The sequence below is a fragment of the Oncorhynchus mykiss genome, chromosome 21, assembly GCF_057628025.1.
Source record: "Oncorhynchus mykiss isolate SJ-2025 chromosome 21, ASM5762802v1, whole genome shotgun sequence".
Classification (NCBI taxonomy): Eukaryota; Metazoa; Chordata; class Actinopteri; order Salmoniformes; family Salmonidae; genus Oncorhynchus; species Oncorhynchus mykiss.
In genome coordinates, this window is record NC_143042.1 from 42,142,360 (window position 1) to 42,168,782 (window position 26,423).

The 26,423-nt window shown below is 43.5% G+C and overlaps 1 protein-coding gene across 32 annotated transcripts in view; it reads left to right on the forward strand.

Annotated features, from left to right (window-relative positions):
* LOC110500605 (receptor-type tyrosine-protein phosphatase delta) overlaps window positions 1–26,423 on the forward strand; it is a 612,371-nt gene that overhangs the window by 377,138 nt on the left and 208,810 nt on the right. For 16 of the 32 annotated variants that reach the window (XM_090214668.1, XM_090214682.1, XM_090214672.1 and 13 more), the window contains exon 1: window positions 15,901–16,495. The exons of 15 other annotated variants lie outside the window; for them this stretch is intronic. The gene's annotated coding sequence lies outside the window, so the exon portion shown is untranslated. Of the gene's footprint in view, window positions 1–15,900; window positions 16,496–26,423 lie in introns of those variants that run through there. One more of the 32 variants, XM_090214667.1, reaches the window with a different exon arrangement.

Genomic DNA, 26,423 nt, shown 5'->3' on the forward strand with positions numbered 1-26,423 from the left:
TAATTACCAGGATCTACTCAGTTTGAAGCTCGACGTGGGTTCTCAGAGTGCACCTCGCAATCATGACCTACATTCCACACTGTTCACTTGGATGAGTCTTTCTCATCCACGTATTATTCATTGTAGGAGCACATCAAACGTACTTTAGTGGAAAAACAACCGTATAATTGTGGTCTCCATATGAATATATCAGTTAACACCATGGCTCCTAGACAGATTGCATGCCTCCTGTGTCTTTATTAGAGATAGTCAGCTGAACTCATGCCATTAGGAATGATTGGCCAACTTACTCTGCCATAAAAGTGGCTGCTGCTGGTCGAGCTGAAAGCAGTCAAATATATTTATATTGAGTCCTATAATTAAGACAGATCAATACAACTGCAGTAACTCTTACTCCTGATTCCCAGGGTGGTGTGTGTGTGTGCGTGTGCGTGTGCGTGTGCGTGTGCGTGTGTGTGTGTGTGTGTGTGTGTGTGTGTGTGTGTGTGTGTGTGTGTGTGTGTGGTGTGTGTAGAGGGGGGTGGTTCGGTGGGTGTGTGCGCATGTGTGTGTCAGTGTCAGTGTAAGAAAGAGAGAGAGAGTGTTTGTGTGTGTGTGTGTCAGAGGGGCCGTGAACCCGTCACACAAGCATACACCACACACTCAGCCTGTGAAATTACTACCAAGTCTTATCATAGTCGGATCAGTGGGTCTCTTTTGAAATCTGCTATGTTCCATTAACAGCAATGTGATATACGTTGTCATTGGCGAGAATGTACTTTATGATGTTTTATGGAGTGTTGTGCCTATAAAGTAACGCTAATCAATGCCTTATACCGTATACAGAGTAAGTTAGCATTGTAGCAAGAGAAGATAACACAAGGTCACACAATTCACTATGTTAGGCTGTAATTTATCAAAGTGGTATCTATCAAAGCATCTGACAAGTTAGGGAAAAGTAGTCTTCACACATTGCAGTAAAGCACTTCAGTTTGTGCCCAGAAACATGACCTATCCCAGAAATATCCCAAGGGATTCCACTTTACCCCCAAGGTATCCTCAAATACCATCGTGGAAATAACAGAGCCCTATAGTGTGCTGTTTGTCAAGCCTCTTAAACATCACAGTTGTATCTTAATACAGTGCGGGAAGAATCCTACAGTATCTGTCAAGCGACAGCTGGCACCAGCGACGTGGTTCGGAGGCTGCAGACAAATGAATCATCTACATCTAGACACTGACAGTACTTTAGCGAGCTGTGTTTCATCAGAGTCTGCCTCTTGTTATGTGTATCATCAGGATGGCGTCTCTGTGGTGGCAAACAAACTGGTCAGGATGATTTAATGGAAAAGGACAAACTGTTGTGAGTGGAGTAGATGCATTCTTACCCAAAGCAATTCAAGTGCATTTATCAGACTTTTGATGAATGAATGGTGTCGTTTATGGTAATGGCTACCAACAAGATGCAATGCATCTGAATGCGTTCATGATATACGATGAATAAGTGTACCTGTAGTAATCGTAGTGATTATAACCATGCGTTAATATTCCACCAGTGTATGTTGTTTTAACATGAATAAATGTACAGCTTTACTGCCTTATACAGGACAATTGACATGTCATGAATGCTTATACCACGTCTTGGAACACACAATCAGTTTAATTAAGGACTTATTCACAGACCGTTACACAAAAAACTCATCAATCGATCGCTCTAGCTGGCCTGGTTCATTTTCAACCAAGCGCACCCCCCCTTTTCTCTGTCTCCCTTATTCCCTTTGAAAAAGGCTAGCCAGTGATTAGTGATCGCTATAGCAAGGAGACTGACCCTTCCTCCTTCCCTTCTTGCTTCAGACCTTCTCATATTCTAAAGCCCAGCACCAGGGGCGGAACTTATCAGCTACAGGGGATCAGGCAATCTCCTCCACTTCAGAACGGGAGTCCATTGTGTCCGACTGCTGTCTCTGGATAATCTGTGTGGCTAGCTGACAGATATGCCGTGGACACACACACACTCACGCACAGCTCTACTGGGGTCAAGCACGATAACGGGATTACATGGAGAGATGGAGGTCCGGGTCTGGGGCTTGTTAAAGAAAAGGAGAGAGGGGATGGAGAGATAGAAGCAGAGGTGATGGAGAGATAGAAGCAGAGTGGATGAAAGAGAGAAGGGACTGGTACTAGGTGCGATTGAGCGCTTGTCGGGGGGTTTTGGCTGGAGATTAAGATGAGGGAGGAGATTGAGTGTCGGTCCACACACACAGACACACACACACACACACAGACACAAACACACAGACACCATTCCCTTCCACTACCTTATAAAGTTAATTAAATATGCCATCAAATTAAATGTCCAATCAAACAGCATTGCACATTGCACAATGGCAGACTGTGAAAACAGCAGACAATCATTTAGTCCAGCCATTATGCTATACTCCCTTGGTTTTTCTTAGCGACAAAACTTTTTATTTTGTTTTGTCTTTTTTCTTTTTCAAATAAATGCATATAAAGATAATCCTGACCCATCCCCTCAGTCCCCAGATAAAGTATTTGACCCCAGGTCTGGTTGATAGTGATTTATCAGTCTGTTATTCAGTCTGCTTTATACAGGGCAGACGAGAGAGGGATCTACTTCACTTACTTTGGCAATGTTAAGATCTGTTTCCCATGCCAATAAAGCCCTTAAATTGAGAGAGAGAGAGAGAGAGAGAGAGAGAGAGAGAGAGAGAGAGAGGTCAAGCAGAACTCTAAGAGGCCGTGATGCACATACAGAGACCCTGGGAGGCAGTGTGGTAGGCAGTGACACAGAGCTAATGCCTTGTCACACAGACTGTCAGCAGATTAGCCAGTGGATTACACCACAGCCATTAGATGTGCATGGAGCGAAAGGGCACAAACACAGGAGAGGAGAAGAGAGGGAATGGGGGAGGAGTGGAGGAGTGGATGGGAGGGTGGCAAGAGAGTGGAGAGAAGGGAGGGCAGGAGAAGAGGGAATGGAGAAAAGATAAATGTGGAAAAAAGAGTGGAGGAAAATAGAGGAGATTGGAGGGTAGGCAGTAAAGAGAGGAAGAGAAAATGATATGGGAAGGTTGTTGTTTGGAGATGGTAAGAATAGATCAACATGAAAAGTGGCGTGGAGAGAAAAGAGAAGAGAAGAGGAAAAATAAAAAGTGATAAGATAGGGGTTGGAGGGGAATGGAGACGAGGTAGAAAATGCAGAGAAGAGGAGTGGAAAGTGTATAGTGGCTCAAAAATAGGAGGAGAGGATGGGAGGAAAACAGAGGACAAGAGGGGCGAGGAGGAGGAATGGAAAAAGTGAGTGCATGCACAATTGCACTGAGAGGAAGGGTGGAGAGGAGAGGAGAGAAGAGGGATGGAAATGAGGGGAAGAGGAAGAGAGGAAAGAGAGGGATGTGAAGCAGAGCAGAGGAGAAGGAGGCACAAGTACATTTAGAAGTAGAAGAGAGAAACACACATGGTGAACAGAGATATAAAACATTGAGACTAATTGATGTTGAGGAACAGCAGATGAAAAGAAGAGAAGTGCTAAGAAGAGAGGGGAAAAGGTGAAGATATAGAACCAGGAAATGCATTAGAAAAGAAGTTGTTTCAACCAGTTGACATAGAGAACTGCCCATCCTCTACTTCTTCATCCGTCAAGTCAGTCCAGATCAAATCCAAAGTGACCTATCGGTTAATCATGACGTCGATGTGGGTATTATCTGGATTAGAAATACAAAATAAACACATGGAGTGACGCAGAATATTTCATACGAAATGTTGTCACATAATATGCATCTTTTGGTCATACTCTCCAAGATAATATTGACGTCTTAGTTGTGCACATACAAACCCGCCCTGTCGAACCTTATGTAACAGCAACATTGTCTGTCAGAGAGATTATTGTCTGTGCGTGCAATGTAAAGTCTGGATCAGAAATGATGTTGTGTTGCGTTACAATTACAGCATTGATTTTCAGCATGTGAAACTTGGCTCTGGTGTCTGTACAGTGAAGCGACGATTACGTGTAATAGATATGATATGTTGTGCAATGGGGGGGCGTGTATTGACATAAGCCTTGTGCACCCTCCACTCCACGTTAAGCTGAGGCAGACAGCTTTGGGACCAAAGTCGAAACGTTAATGGAATATGTTTGCTTAATGCCCTCATTCGGCGAAAGTGAGACGCACAGTGAACTAGTGTGGTACCTCGGTAACGTGCAAGAAAGGTTTACAATGTAGAACTTTGCATTGATGGTTGTATTAGTAAGGCTATAATCGGGTGAACGTGCGTGCCTATTGTCAGTTGTTATGACGTTCTATGATATTGTTATAAAGGTCTTGTGACATAAGATCATTGCTCAGTAGTTGACCGGAGTAACCATGCAAAGAGAATACAAAAAAAGGATTAAAAACATTTAAAGGACATACCCAAGCTCACATCAAGTGTCACAAACATTTAGAACACCTATCCAGAAAAGTGTTCCCACTTTACCTCCATTCCAGTCAGATGAGATTGATCATCCACATTACCAATCCCCAACACTCGGCTCCAGTGAGGAGGTGTCAGCCATCTCAGCTGGTGTTTTTGCTTGGGATAATCAACTTGCCATCCCCGCCACAATACCCCGCTCCCCCAGTCTAATGAGCTGCAATTGCCCCTGCGTGGGCTTCTTTGGGACCCATAGTTATCGAAGAGAAAGAGGAAATATGCCAGGTTAACTAGGGCTAATGGGAATTTCTGATGTGGATTGTGAGGGGTGATTGGGTTGATAAATGTCTCACGTATCATGGCGTGTATCTGTATATGAGCTGCTGTACAGAATATATGGCATGCAGTGTGAATGCTCAACACAGAGAATCCATGCAAACACATGGAGTGAGTGAGAGAGTGTGTGTGTGTGTGTGTGTGTGTGTGTGTATGTGTGTGTCTGTGTCTGTGTCTGTGTGTGTGTGTGTGTGTGTGTGTGTGTGTGTGTGTGTGTGTGTGTGTGTGTGTGTGTGTGTGTGTCTGTGTCTGTGTGTGTGTGTGTGTGTCTGTGTGTGTGTGTCTGTGTGTGTATAGTGTGACAGGAAACCTTTCAGGGCACATTTGCTGGTTGAGTGATTTGAATGTGTGCTCCTTCCTTGGAATGAGCTGAGTCTTAGGAAAGCCATGGCGGGTGGAGGGGGGTCTAGATCGGTTAACTCCCCAGTGTTATTTAGACAGTTATTATGATAAGCACCACACACACGTGCGCCCGCGCGGATGAACGCACACAATCACACAAACATTCATATGCATACACACACACACGCTCACACAAGCGCATAAACACACACACATGTAGCTCATGTAGCATCGACGCAGTCACATGAAGCACATGCACAAGGTGGAAATTGACAACCTATAAAACAAGTTCTAACACACTAAGTCCCAACTCATCTGGAATGGGAGTCATTTTCCTCTTTTAAAAGTCTCCACATTCAGAGTACCCAGATGAAAGTTGGGTATGCACTGAATTAGCCAGTGAGAAAACTAAATTTCCTTTGCGATTTTACGAGCGTTTAATTTGAAACAATTAAGATATTATAGGCGCCAGGGATACACTAAACCGAGAGGCAGCTGGGAGCAATCCCATAAACCCTTCGGCTCGTGAACGAGTCACCTTGCCTTTCTCTCTCTCGGCTCGCCTCCTTTGCACTCTTCCTCTCCCTCACCACTGGCTTCCCCTCGCCTTCCTCTTCTCTATCTCTAATTTTCTCCCCTCATGTTCCTCCTCTCTCTCTCCTGCTTGCCTGCCAACTCTGTCTCTCTCTTCTTGCCTCCCTTCCCATTCCTCCTCTGTCTCTCTACAGTATCTCTGCTTGCCTCCTCTTGCGTTCTTCCTATTTCTCTCTCCACCTGCCTCCCTTCCCGTTTCTCCTCTCTCTCTCCCCTCTCTCTCCACCCGTTCCTCCTCTCTCCACCTGCCTCCCCTCGCGTTCCTCCTCTCCGACTCCGCTTTCTTGAAGTGCCGCCTGACGTAGGTAGCATTCAGCCTCGTCAAACACAAATAAACTGACTTAGCCTCCCCTGAGCTTCTACAAGCCCTCCTACAGTACCTTCACCAACCAATCAAGTGCCTCTCAAATGGATCCGTTGGCTGCCTATCTGAAGGCCTAATTGTGTCAAGATGGTGAAAGGAGGAAGCGAGGACATTTTCCATTACAACTTTGATGATGTCAGTGGATGAATAATTAGCATGTGTGTTATTTATTACAGTATGGAAGAGAAAGAGATGGAAAGTGAGGGAGAGCAAAAGGAAGATGTAAACTATAGGGGGCAGCAAACAGAGGTTTGTACATTATCACAATGAATTAATAATAATCATAATACATGGGACATATATGGCGTTTTACACATTTTTTTATAGGGGTTGATACATATTTGTTACAGGAAATTGGAACCTCTTTGCTATACTGAGTGTACAAAACACTAACAATAACCAGTCTCTCCATGACAGACTGACCAGGTGAATCCAGGTGAAAACTATGATCCCTTATTGATGTCACTTGTTAAATTCACTTCAATCAGTGTAGATGAATTGGAGAAGACAGGTTAAAGAAGGATTTTTAAACCTGGGGGGGGGGGGGGTGTTCTTAATGTTTTGTACACTCGGTGTATACGGATGTACACTGATGATCGCTTTTTTGTTTCTGAAATACACTTATAGTGTATTTAAGGTTTAAAAATGCTTCTAAAGTTAGTAATTTCCACCTTAAAATGTCAGACTTGAAAAATGTATCAACCCCTACTAAAAGTTTCCATTATTATTATTTGAAATAATGTTCACATTTCCTGTTTTCCTGCTGTAGCAAACTGGCTAAAATTAATATCCTACATCTGTACAAAGTTCAACCATATTCCTAGTTAGAAAACAACATTAATATTTGACTACACTTGTAGATAATTTTATAATCTCATCAAAATGAGGACACTGAATGACCGTTAACTATTCATTACGTACCAATAGTAATATAAATCCACGTATGTATAGCATCAATGACCTTGCACCATCCCTTACTTCAATGGACACGACACCCTGTTTGTTTGTGCAGAACTCACATCACTCCCTAAACATCAAACTTCATGTTTACTCTCTCAAACACTCTCCCATCAATCCTCCCTCGATCCCTCTCCCCCCAACCCCCTCCGTAGAGGGGCATCGGAGGTGTGAAATTGATAAAGGGGCGCTTGTGAAAATGTCATAGGGGAATTGGCCGGTAGGCTCTCCACTTTGTGCTGTTGGGTGCGGGGGGGGGGGGGGGGGGGGGTGATGGGGGGGGTGATGGATCGGGCTGGTCAAAAGCGCCTTTTCATGGACACTGAACTGTAAAATGGAGGACCCGGGCAGACACAATAGCCGTGATCAATCGGCCACGCCCGGAGAGTTCTGGTTAATGCCTGTTGCTGCACGGTGAGTGGTGAGCCTGGCTATGTACACACAGAAAAGAGAGAGAGAGCATGGGAGGGTCATATCATGACAGAATCAGCTTTTGGGAGGGGAGGGGAATGGGTAGAGAGAGTAGAGTGGATGATAGGTGAGGAAGAGAGGCAGAGGAAGGTGGAGAGATAGAGAGGGTGGAGTGGAGGATATGTGAGGGAGCGAGGCAGAGAGAGGAGGAGAGATAGAGAGAGTAGAGTGGAGGATAGGTGAGGAAGAGAGGCAGAGAGAGAGTGGAGGATATCTGAGGAAGAGAGGCAGAGAGAGAGTAGAGTGGAGGATAGGTGAGGAAGAGAGTCAGAGAGAGAGTAGAGGATAGGTGAGGAAGAAAGGCAGAGAGTGTAGAGTGGAGGATAGGTGAGGAAGAGAGGCAGAGAGAGAGAGAGAGTGGAGGATATGTGAGGAAGAGAGGCAGAGATGCAGAGAGAGAGTAGAGTGGATAGGTGAGGAAGAGAGGCAGAGAGAGAGTAGAGTGGATAGGTGAGGAAGAGAGGCAGAGAGAGAGTGGAGTGGATAGGTGAGGAAGAGAGGCAGAGAGAGAGTAGAGTGGATAGGTGAGGAAGAGAGGCAGAGAGAGAGTGGAGTGAATAGGTGAGGAAGAGAGGCAGAGAGAGAGTGGAGTGGATAGGTGAGGAAGAGAGGCAGAGAGAGTAGAGTGGATAGGTGAGGAAGAGAGGCAGAGAGAGAGTGGAGTGGATAGGTGAGGAAGAGAGGCAGAGAGAGAGTAGAGTGGATAGGTGAGGAAGAGAGGCAGAGAGAGAGTGGAGTGGATAGGTGAGGAAGAGAGGCAGAGAGAGAGTGGAGTGGATAGGTGAGGAAGAGAGGCAGAGAGAGTAGAGTGGATAGGTGAGGAAGAGAGGCAGAGAGAGAGTGGAGGATAGGTGAGGAAGAGAGGCAGAGAGAGTAGAGTGGATAGGTGAGGAAGAGAGGCAGAGAGAGAGTAGAGTGGAGGATAGGTGAGGATGAGAGGCAGAGAGAGAGTGGAGTGGATAGGTGAGGAGAGGCAGAGAGAGAGTAGAGTGGATAGGTGAGGAAGAGAGGCAGAGAGAGAGTGGAGTGGATAGGTGAGGAAGAGAGGCAGAGAGAGAGTGGAGTGGATAGGTGAGGAAGAGAGGCAGAGAGAGAGTGGAGTGGATAGGTGAGGAAGAGAGGCAGAGAGAGTAGAGTGGATAGGTGAGGAAGAGAGGCAGAGAGAGAGTGGAGGATAGGTGAGGAAGAGAGGCAGAGAGAGTAGAGTGGATAGGTGAGGAAGAGAGGCAGAGAGAGAGTAGAGTGGAGGATAGGTGAGGATGAGAGGCAGAGAGAGAGTAGAGTGGAGGATAGGTGAGGCAGAGAGAGGGGGTGAGGTAAAGCGAGTAGAGTGGAGGATTGTTGAGGAAGAGGCAGAAAGAGTAGAGGATAGGTGAGGAAGAAAGGCAGAGAGAGCGTAGAGTAGAGGATAGGTGGGGAAGCGAGGCAGAGAGAGAGTAGAGTGGAGAACAAATCCTCACACACACACACACACACCAATCCATACCACCACATCAACCGATGCAGATCTGCACCGTATCCCCACTCCGCTGAACCGTTTCTTGGGACTTGGTTCTCTCTCTCTCCGTGGTCTCTCCCTCTGCTGTCAAAGAGAAGACAATATTCTTCAGCAGACAGGAACTGTCAGAACAACCACACTGCACAGCCACTGCCACTGCACGCCATGCTTCCACGTTAACCCAATTCAGCTCTAATGTAATCTGATTGCCTTTCAAGCCCATCACAAGACATCCTGAATCCACGTTAAACCCGAACAGAGCTCCGAGCTCTTTCAGCGCCTGTCGCGATCACGAAGTGTGATGGATCTTTTGCAATAAGGCATTGTCTAATAATGATGACTGTGCATACTTCAGTGTAAGGACCAGGTTACTGACTATGACCATGCCTCGGGCAAAAATAGGTCACTACAAATGCATTGCCGGTAGAAGATGAGTTGTTACTCACATGTCAAGGTAGAATGGGTTAGTAGAAGTGAACACAACCAAGTTCATATACAGTAGAACTAGGGCAGATGAATAAATATATAGCCTCTCTATCTGGTTCAAATTCAGTACAGTTTCATATTGTGTTACAATACAGTTGGGGGCATTGCTATAAAAAGTAATTTTAAAGCAATATTACAGATTGTGTAAGATTTAAGATTTAATAGGGCTGCTTGGATTCAAGTCAGTATATCAACAATATATCAACAGCACTCAACCCAAATGAAACGTAATCATTGCAATCCTTATTTTTCAAAGTTCGAGGGCGAACTTAGCAACGGCTCCAAACAAAGTCTCATAGACCTCTTCTTTGTCTTTTTTCGTATCATGAACTCAGCAATCATTAAGTGTTCAAATCTCGACAAACTGTTAATTGACCATTAAGTATGACAATGCGTTTCACCGTCCGTCATCGCCAAACGCATTCTGAGACAATCTGAGAAGAGAGACACACTGGGTTTCTTGGCTGAGATTCACGCTGGGGTTTTGTTGGGTGTTTGGCGTACGCTGTCATGCCTTTGGGGTGTTGTCTGTAATATCACCTTGGTGGTTGGTTGTCACCTTCGGCATTTAGCCGAGTTGTTGTGCTTGGCCAGTGGCCATTTACAAGTCAATTCCGTCTGTCGTCTCGACACATCGGATTACATTTATCCGCTTAGGAGATCGTTATCCAAAGAGTGAGAGGCAATAGCCTGATGGCAGGGAATTAATTTTACGATGACTGGTTTACTTGATTGGAAAAGGGGTGGGTTTTAACGGCACATTGCGGTGAGGGTGGATCGTCTCTAAGGAATTGAATGGAAGCTGTTTTTGGTGGGGATACAAGTTCTGTCGCTCTGCCCCTGGGTTATAAATAGTGTTGTCCTGAGATGCACAAACAGAGAGTAACGACGTGACGTAGGATCATCTATAAAGGCACAGCACCTTGGCAAGGATACACACACCTTGGCCTGGCCTGTACCTTAGGGTTCTGTATAAGGATGTATAAGGATTACATATTGGATATTCTTGCATGGTCTCGCTATATGACATCTGTTAGAACTCCCTGTGTAGTCCTAATGTGTGTAGGTATTGATTTGCCCATAATACACATGTTAGAAGGGGTCAATCCATTTGAACTCAATCATTTCTTGTAATTAATTGGAAATTATACTCATAAATTGGACCAAAAATACTCATCACGAAATAATGGACAATTCATTCATACTGTACATGATTCATTGATCCAAAGTCAGACTAAATGCTCAATCTTGACACAACTAAACGCAGTATGTGCTGGTGGGCCTTTGTGGGAAATCTATGACTTTATCGCTCAGTAGCTCCTTTAACTCTCTATCTAACTTGTGTAACAAGGAAATCGATTTGGTATCCGACTTATTTTCCTCCGCTGGACATTGTGAACTCACACAACAACAAGTTGGAGCTTTAAGAGGTGGTTTATATCCTTGCTGAGATAAACACTACCCCAGTATAGGAGAAGTCTTGTCCAAGTCAATACATTGATTTGCGGCATAACAGCTGTCATATAGTCTGGCTCATGGCTCAGAGAGAGACCACTGAGGTAGGAGGCTGGTGCCCACGCAAGCCCCAGATTGACTTGTAGTTTTTGATAAAGTGTCTGTCATTCAGGACATTCTATCCCCACTGTCTCTAAGCTCATTATTTAGCAAGCCCAAAACGACAGTAACACCCTTTCAACCAATGAGTTACAGCCGTTCATTCATGATAATTAACTGTCTATATATTACGTGTAAACCGTTGCATCCTCGTGAAAGGATAGCTTATTGTAAAGCGTTGCCAATATAAATACCGTCATTTGGGTTGATATAGTCAACAAAACTGTAATATATTTGCCGTGTAAAAAAACAAAAACATGGCTACCAGTTCAGATCAGCCTTATGTTCAATATAATTGCAGGTAATCAAAGGCACCAATTTGCATTATGGAACTTGATGATGTTTCCAATAAAGCATACAAAAGGGACCGCCCACAAACGAGGATAAGCTCGTCAGTGTTTTTGTGATTAGTCAAGGTCTCCAGAGACCTACTGAACCACGGTGGGGGTGGAAAGTTCAACACTGATCTCGTCTAGATAACCTGGTTCAAAGCGTTCATAGACATTACCCTGAAGAAGGCACAGTGATGCTGAAACGTTGGTGTTCTACCCAATAAGTTACTGGGAGTTCATGTATATAGAGTGTGCAGCTCTCTTTATTTACTTTTGTTGTTGTTAACATACAGCATGTGGTGGTGAAGCTATAATGGGTGGAAGGGTTTCCTACTTGATATATTGTAATGTAGGTACACGTTGATGAATCGTGTGGCTCAGTTGGTAGAGCGTGGCACTAGCATTGCCAGCATTATGGGTTCGATTCCCACAGGGGACAAGTGCAAATATACAGCATGTCTTTAGTGTTTAGAGTGTTGGGCCAGTAACTGAAAGGTTGCTAGGTTGAATCACCGAGCTGACAAGGTAAAAATCTGTCTTCTGCCCCTGAACAAGGCACTGAACCCACTGTTCCTTGGCCATCATTGTGAATAAGAATGTATTCTTAACTGACTTGCCTAGTTAAATACAAATAAATGTGTGCCCTCTCTACTGTAAGTTGCTCTGGATGTCAGCTAAATTACAAAAACAATTATAAAAATACGAGTACATAGGATGTACAGTTGAAGTCAGAAGATTACACATTTTCCAAATACATTTAAACTCACATTTAAATTTAATCCAAGTAAATATTCCCTGTCTTAGGTCAGTTAGGATCACCACTTTATTTTAAGAATGTGAAATGTCAGAATAATAGAATAGAGAATGATTTATTTCAGCTTTTATTTCTTTCATCACATTCCCAGTGGGTCAGCAGTTTACATACACTTAATTAGTATTTGGTAGCATTGCCTTTAAATTGTTTAACTTGGGTCGAACTTTTCGGGTAGCCTTCCACAAGCTTCCCATAATAAGTTGGGTGAATTTTGTCCCATTCTTCCTGACAGAGCGGGAGTAACTGAGTCAGGTTTGTAGGCCTCCTTGCCCGCGCACTCTTTTTCAGTTCTGCCCACACATTTTCTATAGGATTGAGGTCAGGGCTTTGTGATGGCCACTCCAATACCTTGACTTTGTTGTCCTTAAGCCATTTTGCCACAACTTTGGAAGTATGCTTGGGGTCATTGTCCATTTGGAAGACCCATTTGCGACCAAGCTTTAACTTCCTGACTGATGTCTTCAGATGTTGCATCAATATATCAACATAATTTTCTTTCCTCATGATGCCATCTATTTTGTGAAGTGCACTAGTCCCTCCTGCAGCAAAGCACCTCCCACAACATGATGCTGCCACCCCCGTGCTTCACGGTTGGGATGGTGTTCTTCGTCTTGCAAGCATCCCCTTTTTTCCTCCAAACATAACGATGGTCCTTATGGCCAAACAGTTCTATTTTTGTTTCATCAGACCAGAGGACATTTCTACAAAAAGCACAAGCTTTGTCCCCATGTGCAGTTGCAAACCGTAGTCTGGCTTTTTTATGGCGGTTTAGGAGCAGTGGCTTCTTCCTTGCTCACCGGCCTTTCAGGTTATGTCGATATAGGAGTCGTTTTTACTGTGGATAAAGATGCTTTTGTAACTGTTTCCTCCTGCATCTTCACAAGGTCCTTTGCTGCTGTTCTGGGATTGATTTGCACTTTGCACGTCTTCCTGAGCGGTTTGATGGCTGTGTGGTCCCATTGTGTTTATATTTGCGTACTATTGTTTGTACAGATGAATGTTGTACCTTCAGGCGTTTGGAAATTGCTCCCAAGGGTGACCCAGACTTGTGGAGGTCTACAATTGTTTTTCTGAGGTCTTGGCTGATTTCTTTTGATTTTCATATGATGTCAAGCAAAGAGGCACTGAGTTTGAAGGTAGGCCTACAAATACAATTACAGGTACACCTCCAATTGACTCAAATGATGTCAATTAGCTTATCAGAAGCTTCTAAAGCCATGACATCATTTTCTGGAATTTTCCAAGCTGTTTAAAGGCACAGTCAACTTAGTGTATGTAAACTTCTGACCCACTGGAATTGTGATACAGTGAAATAATCTGTCTGTAAACAATTGTTGGAAAAATGACTTGTGTCATGCACAAAGTTGATGTCCTAACCCACTTGCCAAAACTATAGTTTGTTAACAAGAAATATGTGGAGTGGTTGAAAAACGAGTTTTTAATGACTCCAACCAAAGTGTATGTAAACTTCCGACTTCAACTGTGTATAGGGTCAGAATAATCCGTATGGGCACACTATTGAGTTAAAGTCCTTTTAACATTGTTCAGTTCATGATATTCACCATGTGCTCCAGATGTGGTGTCACCCTAGGGACTTCAACGCTCACTACATCGCCGGACGTAATAGGGAACAAACTTGACTTCTCTCGTTCGAAAGGAGAGAAATACTGTGTCACAGCCAAGCATCTGGATTGCCTTGGTTTCGAATCCATCTTATTGAAAGACAGTTGGTTTATGGACTCTCGCCGTCTAGTCCTACATGACAAAGTTCACCCATTATAGGTAATGAGTTATCTTGATAAATCCCAGCCTTGCCCTCATTTATCAACAATCGCCTGCCTGTATTACACCCCTCGACGATGCCAAGAGCAGAAAAAGCACAATGTTAGACCCAGAACGGGATTGTAAATCCACTAACTAGTCTCATCCAATTATATTCAAAGAGAGAAGGGGCTTGAAAACGGTAGCTGTAGACGTACTGCGTCCGTATCTTGTACTGCTGTTGTAACAGTACAAATTTAGACCGTCCCCTCGCCCATACCCGGGCGCGAACTAGGGACCTTCTGCACACATCAACAGTCACCCTCGAAGCATCGTTACCCATCGCGCCACAAAAGCCGCGGCCCTTGCAGAGCAAGGGGAACTACTACTTCAAGGTCTCAGAGCAAGTGACGTCACTGATTGAAACGCTATTTAGCGCCCACGCTAACTAAACTAGCCGTTTCACATCCGTTACACTGTCATAGCTTGCATTGTACATTGCATTGTAAGGTCTTAATTTGACACAGTTTGCTACAACAGGACATTTAAATTATTATGTGTATTATTATTCATGGACATTTTTGTAGCGGTTGATACATTCCTCGTAAGGAAAAATCAACTCTGAAATTTCAAAGTGGAAATTACAAACTTCTGAAGCCTTTTTAAACCTCAAATGCACTGCATTGCAGGAAAGTTATCCTGCAAAAGGGTGATCAAATGAAGATCCTACATCTGTAATGCATCTGATAATGTCTACTTGAGTTAGTCTATAGGTTAGTCACTATAGTATGTTTAAACTAAAGTCATGCAGTGTTTGTAGTACTTTGAAAGCAACGCCAACACATTTTCAAAGAAATGTTCATGTTTTCATGCTGTGGTATCTCAAATAATACATACAATGTATACTCTGTAGACCTAAAACCTCAAAAACACGTCAAGGACAAATCATTTAATCGTGGCTTTTGCTCTTGTGTTTTTCTCATCAATCATTGGAATGACATTCAAACAATTGCACAACGTTGCTTTTGTAGTCACAACTGAACTTCACTGTTTGACCAAACCTGTAATTTTCGCATTGCCAGAACAGGCTAATTACTAAATCAAAAGTTATTTGAAATGACATATTTCTCAAGTGCTCCGTCATTGTTCATTGCTATTAAACCGCTACTTTTATTTCCCTTGTAAAGAGAGAGAGAGGGAGAGAGGGAGAGAGGGAGAGAGGGAGAGAGAGATGGAGAGAGAGAGAGAGACGTAGAGAGAGAGACAGGGAGAGACAGGGAGAAACAGGGAGAGACAGGGAGATAGAGAGAGAGAGAGAGACGTAGAGAGAGAGACAGGGAGAGACAGGGAGAAACAGGGAGAGACAGGGAGATAGAGAGTGCTGGCTGGGAAACTGTTTGTGCCTGCAGGGTAAGTTGTTCATCGGAAGCTTTGGGTCCCTGCCACAAAAGCAAGTTTTCTCCAAACACCCTCATTCATCTGTCGCTCTGGGACATTGTTTTTCAGCCTCTAAATCACTTTACTTTGTTATGGCTCTGTCTACTCTAGAATACAATGCACAAAGATATGATATTGATAATTTTGTTTCAGTCGATAATATTGGCTTTAAAAAGGTATATGAATAAATAACAGTATTAGGAATAGCAGTAAATCTGTGACTAGTTCTTAAAACAATCATATAGGGATTACTTTATTGATGCTTCAAGGGCAAAAACATTGTCAGAAGTAATATTTTGTAAATATTCCTCTTGGAAATGTTTCAAATGCATGTGGCTTGAGTAAGTAAATGGTGGAGTTCCCCAGATAAAACTATCTGAAAGCCCAAAATAGCTATAAAAAATCTCTCTCTCTCTCTCTCTCTCTCTCTCTCTCTCTCTCTCTCTCTCTCTCTCTCTCTCTCTCTCTCTCTCTCTCAGACACACACATACTTTATTCTTCACTTTCACCATCTGAAAATTCATTCATTCACCATAATTTTTACCACGTATGACAAATATTTCCCTGAAAAACGTGTGATGATGTCCAAACTCCAACATTCCTTTGGTGGACTGAAGGGGAGAAAGTTGAGCTCTGGGAGTTAGTTGATCCTGGTGAGTGACGTCACCTTCTATCCCCTCTCGGTTTCTGTGCCTGAGTCGGGCAGTCTGTGTGAGTGTCGGCAAGAGAGAACGCGTCCCTGCCGCACCGCACACAGAACAGACAGTCTCGACACATAGAATAATGAAGACCTAACGCACACAACGACGGGAAATATACCACATGTTTTCATTGCTGGAAATTCTGGTCCCTCCGCTCGCTGTGGTGGTTTGCATCTTGCACTGAGGAACATTCATTCGAGAAAAGAAAACTCTAGGAAGAGGCGAAATTAGAGTGGGCAGACTGGAAAAGAAACGTATCTGTAGACGGATTATTTCTCGTATGCTGCTGTCATTCTGGATGTAACTCGCGACTATTCTAATAGCCTACAATTGGAGAGACCGAGTTCAAAGACTGCATGCAAATATGATGTTAAGGTAAGCTTCTATGGAAATGACCATTCGAATTTGTGGATGTTTGTCTTTTCACGCACAGTGTGGCCGGACTGAAGTCGTGTCCAAAAGCCTTTAAAATAGTGCGTGTTGAGATGCGATTGATTTGTTGTATTTCTTTATTGTCAAATATAATGGAGCACCAAACTCTGTCTGTGCTTAGGCTACAGTGCATTTTTTTTTTTTGTATTTATGGACTCGTTTATGTTGTTTGTGTTTTGTATATAGAATACAATTATACTGTAGTTTATTTAGATCGAATTGACTCTGAATAGAACTACCTATTTTGTGAGGGACGCACGAATCTCATTTAATTAAATGTAGCATACGTGCACATTTACAACAAGATACAAGTAGTTATTTGAATTATGTTTACGACTATTATAGTATACTAGGCGATTTGGGGGATCTGGGTATTCGTTTACTGTATGACAGGCTAATGTAAATTCTACAGCAGTGGGCTGCGGCCTATGATAGGCTACAATAATAAAATAAATATAGTACATTAATAACCTTTATCGATAGATGATTGCGTTCATAAAACATTCATAGTCATTGTATTTGCTCCTCAGAAGAAATAACATCGATGTAATGATGATGGTGCTGTTTTAGTAGGCATACTGTTAGGTTTCGATAGTGATATTACAGTTCAGTTGGAAAACGACGTTTTTCGAAGTTGTGTGGAGTCTACTGTCACGATTTAAAGCCGCATTCCTCGCGTTCGCACAAGAGACGCGCGCCATATCTATGTTGTTGCCTATATTTGGAACACATTTTTGTTTCCCCGAGGTCCTAACTGAATAGTCGGTAGGGCGAACTATATCCCTTGGTTTACAGGCATTCAAAATGACACACAAATAAATGCGAAAACGCCTGTCACAAAATCAGGTGAAAGTGAACATTTTTTCCTTTACAGTTTTTTCAGTACAATTGCGCACAACACCTGTGCTCACTGAGCGAGTTTAGCCACTAGGGGCCTTCCTAGCCTACTCTACAACTCTACAGTGAGGGGGGTTCAGGAGACCAGTGATGCCACAAAAAGACAGGCTATTCTCTCCCCTTTGCCTCATAGTGTTGAAGAATACATAAAACACGGAAACATGAACATTTTTGACCGCACTGGGCCTTCAACAGAATAAAAGGTTACCACAGAAACATTTGATAATAATAATGCTGGGTGCTGGCCTGCTGCTTATTTCAAATGTAGACCTATTTTTCCATGTGAAAGATATCACATTTTGGGTTAATTGCTTGTTTTATATGCTTTATATAATTGTATTCTATTTTCTTGATTTGAGAATTTTCTAGGACTGATTGATGTGTGCATGCATGAAACACAGTAAATATGCATGGCTTGGCGTTTGGTTATCCTACAGTACATTCAGCTGCCTTATAGCTCACTATTTGGTTGTATTGCGTTTGTAGCTTTGGGTGAAATGAAAAGTCAATAAGAGAGGTTGGAGTAGTGAGGTGTAAAATGGATTTTAAGTGCTTTGTAATTGTGTGTGTGTGTGTGTGTGTGTGAGTGTCTGTGGTTGAGCAGTCTTTATCAGTTTGTAGACAGTAAGCACTCTGAGAGCTCTCCTGTCCTTTATGTTTTACAGTTTCTAGCTCCAACAATTAGCACTCGCCCAATTTTGACACAGCGCTATTAGCGCCTGTCGCAACTCGATCGATTTCCAATTCCGCTGTTACGACAGTCGCCCTCAAAAGAGGAGACGAAATGAATATGCGTTGACGTGGAAGAGCCGAGTCGATTTAAGTGGTTCAACCCAAAGAGAGCTGACGTGAGAGATGAGCTACGTTGTTTTGAAAGCAGTGTTGAAGCGACCATCTTTACTGAACCTGTCCTTGGCTGCGTGTCCCTGTGAAATCCGTTGAAACAATTCATGGTGTTGTTTGAAGAGCCTTTTCATCATAACTCTCAGAAACCAAGTTTCTGTGATTGAGTGCGGCAGGGCAAGAGTGTGTTGTGCGTCGATGAGAGTGAGAACAGTTGCTAGTTCATTTGCAGTGTATTTCATGCTGGGACTGAACATTATGATACAGGACACAAGAAGAGCCTGCTGCCAAAGGATTAATAGATTCCCTTGCAGGTGAACCAAGCAGAGCTAATAAAATCAGCGTCCAGGTCCTCAGCCAGACTGAACCAAGTACTCTCTTAAAGAAGTGGTTTCTCCTTGTACAATGCTCTTGTTCCACCACATCCAAGTGTCTATGACACACCATTCTATCGCAGAAGGGGAAGCAAAAAAAAAAAAAAGGAAGTCTGTTTGCAAAGTGTTTTGTGTGTTTGTTTGTGTGCGCCTTTGTTGCCTGTGACCACTGCTTGTGGAGTGCCAAACCAAGGCTGAGGCCTTCCATTCCGAGCCGTGGAATGAAAAATCAACACTTACATAATGTAAACGGATACCTAAACGCAGGGCTGCAATTATGGGGCGCCAACCTGGTTGGAGAGAGAAGGCCACGGAGTGCCAATAGGTCTGCTAACAATCACCACCTCGGTTTGCATTGCCCTGTAATCTACTGGTGTAATCTAATTTATTTGTGCCAGTAGGCCTAAACTACACCCCCCCCTGGTGAAAAACATGGCGGGGCTGCGGCTGTGAGGATGTGTGTGTGCACGCAGCTGCGTGTATTTAATGGCGTGCCTATGTATGTGTGTATGTGCTTGTGCGCCTTCATGCGCGACAGTGTGTATCAGGGGGACCTATTCTATGAACCCAGTTTACCAAGGAGAACCTGATGCAATGTGACAATGAGAAATGAGTTTGATTTAGCAGAACACTGATCAATCCCACAGCATAATAAAGTAATCATGCCTTCCTCCACCCTTCCTTCCTGGTTCACTTGGCTGCAGCCCGTCGTTTCATTCAGCCCCTCCATCTACTGATTTACCCATGCTTACATTCCCTCGCCTAACCCCCTTTCTACCCAACTACTGTTCAAGGGTGGTTGCGTGATATAAAACAGGTTGCATCCCTAATGGCACCCCATTCCCTATGTAGTGCACTACTTTTGACCAGGGCCCATAGGGTGCCCATAGGCCTCTGATCAAAAGTATTGCACTACATAGGGTATAGGGTGCCATTAGGAAAGCATTCAAAGAAGTCTGCCACGGGGCATTGGCTTTACACAGAGGGAAACACTAGCGTGGTATTGATATTCAGCTTATACCGCTGGGGTCAGAGTAATAAGAAGCCTATTTTCACGCCCCGCTGGCATCACCTCTGCTGTCCATCACCCTGTCAAGACGGCGAACGATCCATAAATATTGTCTGGCGAGGAGTCTTTGCTTAGCACTAACACCAAACACACACACACAGCACACACACTCACGCCAGTGCACGAGTGCACACTCACACACAGACATGCACGCACACACACACATTTTCTCTCTATCTCTCTCTCTCTCTTTCTCTCTCTAATACACGTCTTTACACTTTTGAGTAGTATTATCCTCTTCTGTCTCTCCCTCTGGTTTCATGGTGGAGAATGCAGTCTTAAGGCTATAGGGGCAATCAGCCCATCACCCACGTATCACAGATGGGGAGGGGATGCCAAGACTGCCTGTCTCTATCTGTTTTTCAGTGGTGGATTGGGTTTCAACAGATACGACGGATGCCACATGTCAGTTGTCAGGAGATAGGCGGGCGGCTGCTGGTATAGATCTGCATTGGGGTCAGTAGGGATGGGATTCTGCCCTTGACCTCCGTTTTGGCTCGACAAAATGCCAGTCGCTACCAATCGTTAGCACTTAGCAAGAACCAACTGGAAACCACTGGAAATAAATGGAAATGGAAAGTGGAAAGGAACCACCTCAAACAGTTTAGCTGTTCTGGATGCTAATATGATCATTACCTTTGACACTTGACTAAGTAGCTGGGAAGACTTAGGCTTAATATAACAAGATTTACATTTTGACCCAAAATGGCTGTATTTTTGCCCTTGCTATCGTCTCCTTTTCCCTTATCTGTAATTTTGGGACAGAACAGAATCTGCAAAGGGTTTCATTTAAATAACGGACTGAACGAGGGAAATAAAAGGCAGGAGAAATGGAAGTCACGGCGCCCGCTCTGCGCATTCACGTCACAGTGCTTTATCAAATTATTCCACAATAGCAGCCACACAAGTGATGGAATTTCAATTAAAGTATGACAGTTTTAAAATGTGTTTCTGGCGCGTTAGGGAGAAAAAAAAGGGATTTGGCACAGAAGTCTATATTCCCTATATTCCCTCTCTTTCGCTCACTTTTTCACTTTCTTCCTCTCTCTCTCTCTCTCTCTCTCTATTTCTGTCTCTCTCGCTATCTCTCGCTCCATCTCTCACTTTCTTTCTTCCTCCCCCTCTCTCTATCTGTCTCTCTGTATCTCTCTGTCTCGCTCTCTCTTTGTCTGTCTATCTCTCTCTTTCTCTCTCTATCTCTCTCTCCCTCTCTCTCTCTCTCTCTCTCTCTCTCTCTCTCTCTCTCTCTCTCTACCCTCACTCCCTTCCCCTCTCTCCATCTTTCTCAGAAGGGAACGACTAGGGTTTCAGCCCACAGAGGTCTATATTCTCTGTTGGTTTCTCTCTCTCACACTTTCTTCCTCTCTCTCTGTCTGTTTCCATCTCTCTAGCTCTCTCTCTCTTGCTCTCTCTCTCTCTAACTATCTCTCTCTCACTTTCTCTCTATTTCTCACTTTATTCCTCTCTCTGTCTGTTTCCATCTCTCTATCTCTCTCTCTCTAACTCTCTCTCTCTCTCTCTCACTTTCTCTCTATTTCTCACTTGATTCCTCTCTCTGCCTGTTTCCATCTCTGTCTTTCTATCTGTCTCTCACTTTCTCTCTATTTCTCACTTTATTTATCTCTCTCTCTCTCTACGTCTCTCTACGTCTCTCTCTCTCCTTCTGTCTCTCTCTCTCTCTCCTTCTGTCTCTCTCTCTCTCTGTCTCTCTCTCTCTCTCCTTCTGTCTCTCTCTCTTTCTCTCTCTCCTTCTCTCTCTCTCTCTCTCTCCCTCTGTCTCTCTCTCTGTCTCTCTCTCTATTTCTCTCTCTCTCTCTCTCTCTCTCTCTCTCCCCCTCTGTCTCTCTCTCTGTCTCTCTCTCTATTTCTCACTTTATTCCTCTCTCTCTGTCTCTCTTTCTCTTTCTAACGCTGTCTCTCTCATTGTCTCTCTGTCTCTCTCTCTCTCTATTCTGGCTCTCTCTCTCTCCCTCTACCCTCTCTCGTCTCCCCACTCTCTATCTCTCACAGAAGGGAACGACTAGGTTGAAACACTTTAGTTCTGAGGCACTCTACTGTAGTTATAATGATAAAGGGGGCTTTGGGAGAACGTTCAAGATGGAGTATCTTGGTTGATAGGCTTTTTCCAAGCACAATTACACTACTGCTGTGAGAGATGGTGGGGTGGCAACAGATAAGTGCTAGGGACAGAGACTTGGCTCAGAGTAACCAAGTCTGACTAGTGGCTAGCTCATAAACTGGGGAAGTTCAACCTTTTGTATATTTAACCTCAGGGTCAAATATACAGTCTGGAAAGGGATTGTTATGCACTCGTTAACAAATACACATAGGCATGGACACACACATACACACACTAAAATAAATTATGGTTTAGCCTAGCTCTTCCATTTGTTTCATTAGGAAACTGTCTACAGGGGGTAAAGTTCTACTAGGAAACTGTCTACAGGAGGTAAAGTTCCAGTAGGAAACTGTCTACAGGAGGTAAAGTTCCATTGGGAAACTGTCTACAGGAGGTAAAGTTATATTAGGAAACTGTCTACAGGAGGTAAAGTTATATTAGGAAACTGTCTACAGGAAGTAAAGTTCTATTAGGAAACTGTCTACAGGAGGTAAAGTTCTATTAGGAAATGTTCTACAGGAGGTAAAGTTATATTAGGAAATGTTCTACAGGTGGTAAAGTTATATTAGGAAACTGTCTACAGGAGGTCAAGTTCTATTAGGAAACTGTCTACAAGGGGTAAGGTTCTATTAGGAAATGTTCTACAGGAGGTAGGTTTCTATTAGGAAACTGTCTACAGGTGGTACAGTTATATTAGGAAATGTTCTAGATGAGGTAAAGTTCTAGTAGGAAACTGTCTACAGGGGGTAAAGTTCTATTAGGAAATGTTCTACAGGTGGTAAAGTTCTATAAGGAAATGTTCTACAGGAGGTAAAGTTCTACAGGAGAAGTAGCCTAGTGGTTAGAGCGTTGGACTAGTAATCGGAAGGTTGCAAGTTCAAACCCCCGAACTGACAAGGTACAAATCTGTCGTTCTGCCCCTGTCGTTCTGCCCCTGAACAGGCACTGTTCCTTCCATCATTGAAAATAAGAATTTGTTCTTAACTGACTTGCCTAGTTAAATAAAGGTTTAATATTAGGAAACTGTCTACAGGGTTTGAAGTTCTATTAGGAAATGTTCTACAAGGGGTAAAGTTCTTTTAGGAAATGTTCTACAAGGGGTAAAGTTATATTAGGAAATGTTCTACAGGAGGTAAAGTTCTATTAGGAAATGTTCTACAGGAGGTAGAGTTCTATTAGGAAACTGTCTACATGAGGTAAAGTTATTTTAGGAAATGTTCTACAGGGGGGTAATGTTCAATTAGGAAATGTTCTACAGGAGGTAAAGTTCTGTTAGGAAACTGTCTACTGGAGGTAAGGTTCTATTAGGAAATGTTCTACAGGAGGTCAAGTTCTATTTGGAAACTGTCTACTTGCAACCTTCTGATTACTAGTCCAACGCTCTAAAGTTCTATTAGGAAAAGTTATACAGGTGGTAAAGTTCTATTAGAAATTGCACCGACTCAGGCCAACAGGAATTTCACAGCTGAGGAATGCATTTAACAGTGATGGATGTTCATAATTTTAAAATGTTCCCAGATTCCCTGCAATACATGAAGCTACAAATATTCTAATCTTGGTATCTTGAGGTATCAGATTGGTATGTTAGCTATTCTAAAAATCCAAAGATCAAAGCTGATTTGTTGTGTGTACTCTTCACACTGCCTCTCCTTCCCTCCTTCTCGCTCTCTCTCTCTCTCTCTCTCTCTCTCTCTCTCTCTCTCTCTCTCTGTCTTTCCACATAGACCCACACCATCACACACATTCTATATAAAAAAAAGATGTATAAAAGGAAGAAAAAAAAAAAGGAAAAACAGCTGGCAAAGGGCTTACATGGCTTAACAGCAAACATGACATGTCAGGGCCCTCGCATGGCTATACGCTAGCTCTCGCGTCTTTATTATGATTCCCTTTTTATAGTTTGGTAGGGCTTCGGCAAACTCAATTCCCCCACTTTGGAGGTCATGAGTCGCAGTTGGAATTATGTTTTTGCGGCCCTCCCTCCCTCTCTCTATCCCTCTCTCTATCCCTCTCTCTCTTCTCAATTATAGCAGAGCCCCTTTGAAGAAGCCAGGCGGAACTAAAATGACTTTTTATGTCCGGCGTAATGACCGCCATTTGGAAGGGGAGAGCGAGAGAGAGAGAGGGAGAGAGAGAGAGAGAGAGACAGATAGACAGAGAGAGAGAGAGAGAGAGAGAGACAGATAGACAGAGAGAGAGAGAGAGAGAGAGAGAGAGAGAGAGAGACAGAGAGAGAGAGAGAGAGAGAGAGACAGACAGAGAGAGAGAGAGAGAGAGACAGATAGACAGAGAGAGACAGAGAGAGAGAGAGAGAGAGAGAGAGAGACAGATAGACAGAGAGACAGAGAGAGAGAGAGAGAGAGAGAGAGACAGATAGACAGAGAGAGAAAGAATGCTGCAGGGAGTGAAAATGGCCCCGGTCACTCCGCCGTTGATTTCACCAGACAGACATAACCCTTAAAGCTTGTCCTTCCTCCTCCTCCATCTTCCTTTCTCCCTCCATCATCCCCTCTCTCTTTCTGTGTGGCAGGCTCTGATACAGGCCAGTGCATCAAGGCTCCTCTCCCCTCTGTAGTTCACTATTCATTTAGACCAAAGGAAGCTTAGCAGCTTTAAGGCGGATTACGAGATGAATTGTGCCAGGAGACACGCAGTATATTCTCTTTAGGGGGAGGGATGATGTGTGGATGGGGGGCTGCTGCCAGAGGCCAGGGTGTGTTTGTGTCATCACCTGGCCAAGCAGCTGGATCTCTTTTACAGTTCAGCTCTAATGAGCCTTGACAGTTTGGAGGCTGGAGTAATGGCGTTTTTTGCTGTGTCATTATTAATCTATTATTTTTATAGATTGGAGTTGTTTGGGAGAATTTCATCCCTGGAGTATGGCAAAGGAATTTGTCCTGTGGGAAAATGAAATTGTACTCGGCTCTCGAACGAATAAAAATAGATTTTATATTGAGATATACGATTATGACAGCAATACCGTCTCTTTTTCGTTTTTGGCTTATGTTTGTATTTGGCGAACGCGCCGGTTCTTTCACATGTGGTAGACCTCTCCGGTTTGTCATGTTGACGCGTTTGGATGACGCAAATGTTTCTGACTCCATTCTCAGCGTGAGTCACCTTCCCTATTCTTTTTTGTCTCCTTTCGCCCGGTGATATTTTTGGCATCCGATTCATGATGACAGGTGAAGGCTGTGTTTGTATCTTCAAAGTGAGCCGGGTGCTAGCAGACGCTACATACGTGGCCTTTTCATGTATATTTTAAGAAGTATTTCAAAGGGGTTTCGCTTGTTGCATCACTCAGGGTCGAGACGTTAACGTACTAGAGACAAGGCCTTGTTTATATTTAGTCGGCTTGAAAAAATATGGCTTGGATGACCCGCCGGCATATTTATAGATTGGTTGTCTGTATATGTGTCCAACATTGGAGGCTGTACTTGTCCAATAAGGGGGTTTTAAAAGCCTATACATTATTTGACTATACCTACATATTTGTTCACATATATCATTTCTATATTTGACAAAAATATGTTGTGGTGTAGCTACCATTAAGGTTACAAAGTAGCAATAGCAGCAAACTAGGTTTCGCCCTGTAAGCCTAGCTGGATATGAACTAAGTTTGGATGAGAGGATAGAAAGGAAATGAAAGAGCTCATAAGAAGATATAGATAGATATATGGGCAAGTTTAGCCGCAGGCACGTGATAGGTCAGGTTACTGTTCAAAGTATTTCAGACGGGGACAAATGAAGCTGTCACAAATAGAGACAGAAATGGTATACATACCCTTCCAATGAGGTCATGATATTATTTACCACCCGGAGTATTATTGGACGGGGATGATGATCTAGCCACATTATGATAATGCACATCATTTGGCTCCAACGGTAACATTTGATGTCAGCAACGACCAGATGCTCTGATGTTCGTTAGCAGTAGATTTTTGTCCCCTGACGGAAATAAAGTCATCAGGCCGATGACTCATCAGATTTCTGCCATTCTGAAGGGAAACACAAGGTATACATCACAGAGCATGCACAACGGTGGTCTTGTCGCTATGCAAAGGATTGGGCTACCTCTATAGTGAAAGACACACCATTGATTTAAGGACTGTCAGCTCTCCTTGAACTGGCTAACTCAGTAGTTGTAGGTTAATGTGCGGTTCAAGGTCACACATACCAGGAATGCAACTCAATTCTGACTACGTAATCCTCTACCTGCCTCGGCCTAGTAGATGCCTGTGTGGACCAAACCAGCAGCCTAAAGGACCATTCCAAGGAGGATTAAACGGCAAAGTAACTGGACATTGCTTGGGCATAACTGTTGGAATGTGCGTATGTGATATACAGGTAACTGCTAAAATAAAGGAAACCCCAACATAAAGTGTCTAAATATGGTGTTGGGCCACCACGAGCCAGAACAGCTCCAATGCGCCTTGGCATAGATTCTACAAGTGTCTGGAACTTTACTGGAGGGATGCGACACCATTCTTCCATGAGAAATTCCATCACTTGGTGTTTTGTTGATGGTGGTGGAAAACGCTGTCTCAGGTCCTGTTCCAGAATCTCCAA